Here is a 7,678-nt window from a genome sequence, read left to right on the forward strand (position 1 = left end):
AGGAAGACAGCACATCATCTTCTGGGAGCCCTCCCTCGCATCGTCAGCGTTTGACGGTAAGTTTTTATTTCCAAAATCCATCATCTCTGTAATATATGTCTATTCATTGCCTTTTATTTCAAAACAGGATTCACAAGATGAAGAGGAGCTCCCAGAAGAAGGAAGGGGTGGACAGACACCTGGAGTGGGCTCACAATTGGTAAGTTTTCTCCTTCGTCTCATTGGGGGACACAGAGACTGTGGGACACAGAGACTGTGGGTGTGTGCTTCTGCCGTCTGGAGGCTGACACTAAGTATACAAAAAAAGAGTTAGCTCCTCCTCCGCCGCATACACCCTCGCCCCCAGACCGGGCGTAACTCAGTTTTTTGCTTAGTGTCTGATGGAGGCACACGCAGTCTGGAGCTCCAGACTAGATTTTTTTTTTTTTTTTTTTTTCTTTTTTTCTATGAAGATAAGACAGGGGCGACGGATCCTATAGAGAGGGTCCGATCTCCCCAAATCATCAACGGGCGACCACGTGTGAGTAACCCTCCACGTGTTTCTCTCCCGCACCGAGGGACACATCTGGGACTTTTCCCCAGACAACCATTTTTCTTCTTTATTTTGTAAAGAGGCGGCAACGCATCCTGATAAGAGGATTGCGGTTTCCCCATCGTCCCCAACGGGCGAGCACGTGTGAGTGATCCTCCACGTTGTTCTCTCCTGCAACGTGGAAATGCCCCTACCACCCCTAGGTAGTGAGTCCAGGGGTGGAGTTGGAGGCGCAGGTAAGCCAAGGGATTGAAGCGGAGAGCGGTACAGTAGCCTCCCCCTCCCTGCCCAGGGATGGGGTTGAAAAGCACCTCAAGAGAGCCCCCTCGGCGGCCCGGCTCACCTTTTGTTAATAGGCCGGGACCAGGTAGTCCGCCTCTCACCCGGCGCTGCCCCCGGCGGGTAACGCCGCACGCGGAGTGCGGCTGGAGCCCCGCGGGCGGCCGCGGCCCCCGCTGTATGGGGAGATCCGTGAGCGCGCGCCCGCCCGCCGACTTCCGGGGGTAGCCGGAAGCCCCGCCCACTAACTTCCGGAGGCGGAGAGCGGCGGGCGCGCACAGTGACCGGGGAGCTCCCGCCCCCCTCCCTCGAACGCCGCACGTGGAGTGCGGCCAGAGCCCCGCGGGCGGCCACGGTCCCCGCTGTATGGGGAGGTCCGGAGTTCCGCGCGCCCGCCGACTTCCGGGGGTAGCGGAAGCCCCGCCCACTAACTTCCGGGGGCGGAGAGCGGCGGGCGCGCACAGTTACCGGGGACTTCCCGCCCCCCTCCTTGCATTTCCTCGCCGAAGTGGGGCCGGAAGCCGCCCCCTATCTCCCGGAGTGCGAGTGCCCCGGCGAGTAACGCCGCACGCCCCGTGGAAGAGACGCAAGGTGGGACATTACCGGTGGGTAAGTGCAACCCCGTTGCGAGTGCCGCACTAGTAGTCAAGGAAGGGGTTATCCTCCTCCTCCTACCCTACCTTGCAATATGTCTGGCAAAGGGAAAGCTCACTCTTTCCTATACGCTGTTTGCGTTTCCTGTGGGGTCAGGCTGCCTAAAGCACAGCCGGGTAAATTTTGTGAAGCCTGCGAGTCGGAGCGAGCCCAGGAGCCCCCCATTGTTGCAGAGCCCAGAGGTCAGGACCCTCCAGAATGGGCGGTGTCTTTATCACACTCTATGATGTCCCTTACAAGGGCAATTGAGTCTCTCCAAGGCCCAGGCAGGGACAAGGATGGTGGTCTGCCAGCGGAAGACAGCTCGTCCACGTCTCAGGACCCTCCGACCGGTAGAGGCCGCTCCAGCACCAGACAAGCTCATAGCAAGAGAGCTCGTTCCCCGTCGGCCAGACCCTCTGGGGCTTCGGCGGCGGGTATTAGGGTATCTCGTTCCCCGTCGCCGAGCTCAGGAAGCGAGCAGGATGAGGGGGAGGAGGAGGAGGAGGCCTGGAATCCAGAAAGCCTGGGATACCAAGACTCGGTGGACAGCCTCATTGAGGCAGTCAACCAGACATTAGAGATCGAGGACGATGTGTCCACGGCCTCAGGTCACAAGGTCTCCTTCAAAAAGACCAGGCGACCGCATAGAAGGTTTGCCACGCATCCGGAGTTCGAGGAGCTAGTTCAGAAACATAGGGAACACCCGGATAAGCGTTTTGCAATGCAAAAAGCGCTGCAAGCTAAGTATCCGTTTCCTCCTGAACTCCATAAGGGATGGGTGGAGTCGCCAGTAGTGGACCCACCGGTATCACGTTTAGCGTCAAGATCGCTATTGTCGATACCCAGCGGTTCTTCTATCAAGGACCCAACTGATCGCCTTATAGAGGGGCTTGCCCGCTCGGTGTATGAGGCAGCGGGGTCGGCCCTAGCCCCCTCCTTTGCGGCTACTTGGGTGGCTAAGGCCATGGTTTCATGGGCGGACGCTCTGCAGAATGCCCTCCAAAACAGAGATCTGCCTGCGGAGGTCTTGGAGGTGACAAATCAGATCTTAGGGGCAAGTGATTTTCTCGTCAGCGCCTCTCTGGACGCGGCCGAGTGTTCTGCGGTGGCAGCAGCAAATGCGATCGCCGTTAGGCGAGCATTATGGCTGAGATTGTGGAAAGCGGATTCTATCTCCAAAAAGTCCTTGACCTCATTGCCTTTTCAGGGCAATCGGTTGTTCGGTGAGAAGCTTGATAAGCTTATCTCAGAAGCCACAGGGGGGAGGAGTAGTTTCCTCCCGCAGCAGAGGACTTGGCCAGCATTCAGGCAGACACAGAGGCGTTTTCGGCCCTTTCGTAACCCCTGGAGGGGGACTTCGGCCAGAGCATCCACCTCCGCAAATGATGGTCAGATTAGGGAAAGGCAAACCTCTTACAGAGCCAATCCGCTGGGTAGAGGCCGAGGCCGTTTGCCCAGAACAAGGGGGGCCAGATCCCAAAAGCCTCCAGCAAAATGACTCAAGGCGCTTCGTACCTACGGACGACAGAGTGGGCGGACGCCTACTAGGGTTCAGCCACGTTTGGGTCGCAGTGGCACGCGACGCTTGGGTGGCAGAATTGATATCGTCCGGGTACAAGATAGAGTTTCTCGGACTCCCGCCACGGCGATTCTTCCGTTCCCGGCTTTCCGGAACAGAATCGCAGGCGGAGGGTTTGTTACAGGCCATAATGACGCTACAGCGCAACGGGGTCATTGTCCCAGTGCCGAAAAGCGAAGAGACACAAGGTTTTTACTCCAACCTGTTTTCGGTCCCCAAAAAGGACGGGACAGTAAGGCCAGTATTAGATCTAAAAATCCTGAACAAATTCATCAGAGTCAGGCGGTTCTGGATGGAATCCCTCCGTTCGGTCATTGCAGCCATGGATCCATGGGAGTTCCTGGCCTCGATCGACGCGCAGGATGCATATCTGCACATTCCGATTTTTCCTCCACACCAGAGGTTCCTGCGTTTTGCGATCGGAGGGCGACATTTTCAATTTGTTGCTCTGCCCTTCGGTCTGGCCACTGCTCCCAGAGTCTTTACGAAGATAATGGCGGTGGTTATGGCCATCCTGCATGCTCGGGGCATAACGGTACTACCTTACCTGGACGACCTTTTGGTAAAGGGGCCGTCGTTTCAGGCGTGCCAGGAGAATGTCAGTATCACGCTGGATACCCTGGCGCGTCTAGGCTGGTTGATCAATCGGAACAAGTCGTCTTTGGTTCCAGCCCAGAGAATCGTATTCCTAGGCATGGTTTTCAACACCTCCCGGGGGCTGGTGATCCTCCCTCAGGACAAGGCGCGAAAGATCAAACAGGGGGTACGGAACCTTCTACAGCCAGGCTCCAGATCCATCCGGTACGGCATGAGTGTGTTGGGCAGAATGGTGGCGGCGATGGAGGCAATCCCGTTTGCCCAGTTCCATCTCCGTCCGCTTCAGCATGCGCTCTTGTCAGCATGGGACAGAAGGCTGCTATCCCTCAGTTATCGGTGCAATTTGTCTCCGCTGGTCCGACGATCACTCCGATGGTGGACTCGCGACTCGTCTCTGGTCCAGGGGAAACCCTTTCCCCCGGAACAGTGGTTGGTGGTGACGACCGATGCAAGCCTGCAAGGTTGGGGAGCAGTTTTCCAGAGTCACACAGCCCAGGGGCGGTGGTCCATTCAGGAGATAATTCTCCCGATCAACATTCTGGAGATACGGGCAATACGATTGGCCCTGCAACATTTTCAGTGTTTCCTGAGACACCGGCCGGTGCGCATTCAGTCGGACAATGCTACAGCAGTAGCATATGTCAACCATCAGGGGGGCACGCGCAGCCAAGCAGCCATGCGCGAGGTTGGGCTGGTACTGCGTTGGGCCGAAAAGAACCACGTGGTAATTTCAGCGGTGCACATTCCGGGAGTCGAAAACTGGGCGGCAGATTTTCTCAGCCGACAGGGGGTCGCGGCAGGGGAATGGGCCCTGCACCCCGAGGTTTTTCAACAGATCTGCCAACGGTGGGGGACACCAGACGTGGACCTTATGGCATCCAGAGAGAACGCCAAAGTACAAAGGTTCGTCGCTCGATCCCTCGACCCGCAGGCGATCGCAGCAGACGCTCTGGTGCTTCCATGGAGCCAGTTTCGTCTCCCGTACTTGTTCCCCCCGCTACCTCTGCTTCCAAGGGTCATCAGAAAGTTAAGGAGAGAGAAGGTTCCAGCAATTCTGCTGGCGCCAGACTGGCCTCGGAGGGCCTGGTATGCAGATCTGGTTCAGCTAGTGGTGGACGTACCCTGGCGTCTACCAGATCGGCCGGACTTGCTGTCCCAGGGGCCGATCTACCATCCGAACTTAGGGGCCCTGTGTTTGACGGCGTGGCCATTGAATCTTGGCTGTTAACACAGGCAGGATTCAGGCGCGATGTGGTGGCCACGATGGTGAGTGCCCGAAAGCCTTCCTCGGCGAAGGTATATCATCGGACTTGGGAAGTTTTTTTTTCCGTTGGTGTAGGGATCGCGGAGTGGCTCCTCTGGTTTTTTCAATCCCCAACGTACTGGCTTTTTTGCAGGCAGGGCTGGACGCAGGATTGGCTCCGAGTTCGCTCAGGACGCAAATCTCGGCCCTGTCGGTCCTTTTTCAACGAAAGGTCGCTTCGGTCTGGCAGGTTAAGACGTTTATGCAGGGGGTCGCACATTTAGTACCCCCCTATAAGGCGCCGACGGAATCATGGGACCTGAACTTGGTGCTCAGGGCCCTTCAGTAGCCCCCCCTTCGAACCCTTACAAGAAGTCTCCTTACCTTACCTGTCCAGGAAGGTCGTTTTTCTGGTAGCTATTACGTCTATTAGGCGGGTTTCGGAATTGGCGGCTTTATCTTGTAAACCGCCGTTCTTGACTTTTTATAAGGATAAGGTAGTTTTAAGGCCAGCTCCTCCCTTCTTGCCGAAGGTTGTCTCTGCATTCCATATCAACGAAGACATTGTCTTACCCTCGTTTTGCCCGGCACCGGTGCACAGGGTAGAAAAGGCTTTGCACACACTGGATCTGGTAAGAGCTCTTAGGAGGTATGTGACAAGGACAGCATCTTTCCGCCGGACAGACTCTCTATTCGTGATCCCAGAAGGGCGGCGGAAGGGGCTTGCTGCGTCCAAAGCGACTTTGGCCAGATGGGTTCGCCTGACGATTCAAGAATCTTATGAAATCAGTGGCACGCCGGTTCCGGCAGGGATCAAGGCACACTCGGCTCGAGCAGTGGGTGCCTCATGGGCACTGCGACACCAAGCTTCAGCGGAACAGGTGTGCAAAGCAGCTACCTGGTCCAGTTTGCATACGTTTGTCAAACATTATAACGTACATACCCAGGCATCCTCGGATGCAAGCCTGGGAAGAAAGATTCTCCAGGCAGCAGTTGCGCACCTCTAATCAGGGGCGCAAAATAGCATGGATTGGGTGAGCTAAGATCCCGCCCAGGGACTGCTTTAGAACGTCCCACAGTCTCTGTGTCCCCCAATGAGACGAAGGAGAAACATGGATTTTTGTGAGTACTCACCGTAAAATCCTTTTCTCCGAGACGCTCATTGGGGGACACAGCACCCACCCTACTAGCCAGTTGGCTTTTGCTTATTTTAAGTTATACAAATCCTTATGTAAGGATCAGGGTGGTCCCTTTTCCAGACGTATAATTTCTTGCCTGAGTTTAAGGCGCGTTCTCCTACTGCTTATGCACTAAACTGAGTTACGCCCGGTCTGGGGGCGAGGGTGTATGCGGCAGAGGAGGAGCTAACTCTTTTTTTGTATACTTAGTGTCAGCCTCCAGACGGCAGAAGCACACACCCACAGTCTGTGTCCCACAGTCTGTGTCCCCCAATGAGCGTCTCGGAGAAAAGGATTTTACGGTGAGTACTCACAAAAATCCATGTTTTTGCATCAAACGCAGAAACACAACATCACACTACACACAACACATAGAAAACAATGTTCTGCAGACCACACACAGCAAACAAATGCCTACATCCAAAGACATAACATTTTTTGTTTTCTTCTCTAGTCTTCCCAATCTGGTGCTCGGCCAAGAGGTCCTCGCAGTGCCTCCCAGGGTCGTCGGCGACAGCAACGAGGCGGTCACCAGCGTGTAAGTATAAATATTTTTGCTTTGTTTTTTTGCACTTTTTATTTCATTTCTTTTGTGGAGGCTAATTATGTTATTTTTGTCTTTTTCTTTAACAGCCTTCACAGCGTGCTCCCGACTCTGACGGTGAGGATGGAGGACTCGATGTGGACCACCTCATCGATCTCGTCAGAGAAAGGGAGCCGCTCTGGAATATGGCTGACCGCCGCCACGCTGACCTTATCGTTACCCGACGACTCTGGGAGGAAATCTGTTCGCTCCTTGTGGGCCGCTGGGAGGACCTCGATGTTCGGGCCCAGATTAAAGAGCGTAAGTATATACAGTACCGGTTGCTTGATGTAAACCAGTGTTTCCCGAACTCCAGTCCTCGTGGTCCCCACGGATCATGTGTTCAGGATTTCTATTTACTATGGAAATCCTGAAAACATGACCCCTGGGGACCATGAGGACTGGAGTTTGGGAAACACTGATGTTGTATACTAACCACTTTGTCCTTTCTCGTTTCAGGGAACAGAATTGTGAATCGGTGGCGGTCTGTGAGGGATCGTTTCAAGAAGGAGTTCAATAAAGAGATGCGGGCCCCGAGTGGATCTGGAGGACGCAGAAGCCCTGTCGTTCCTCCGGGAAACAATGGTCACTAGAAGGTAAATATTACACACCACATGTGAAAAAAAATGTTAGATGTAAATTTTTTTTTTTCAGCCAGGGCCATACCATGTCAGTATTTTAATTGTTTTTTTTTCTCTTTATTCCACAGCACGGTGAGCAGCACTCGGGAGCCTGCACGATTGGACCCTTCTGAGGCGATCCCTGAGGAGACCGGCACCGAGGGACACTTCGACCGCCCCGGTACATCTGCACCTTCCCAGCCTTCCCACACATTCGACCCATCTGTCCCATCCACCAGCACAGGAGCATCGTGGCCGCCTACATTACATGAAGCTGCTGGTGAGGAGATCGCTTTCCCTTTACCCCACCCTTCTGCCCCTGCCACCTCTAGTACACCTGCGGGTACTGGGCGGCAGCGGCAGAGGGGTCAGGAAAAGACTTATGCGCCAGAGTTCTTGCATCTGAATGCATCTTTCCAGAACTGTCTAAA

This window comes from Dendrobates tinctorius, unplaced genomic scaffold (genome assembly GCF_039654945.1).
Source record: "Dendrobates tinctorius isolate UK_male_01 unplaced genomic scaffold, ASM3965494v1 ptg000292l, whole genome shotgun sequence".
NCBI lineage: Eukaryota > Metazoa > Chordata > Amphibia > Anura > Dendrobatidae > Dendrobates > Dendrobates tinctorius.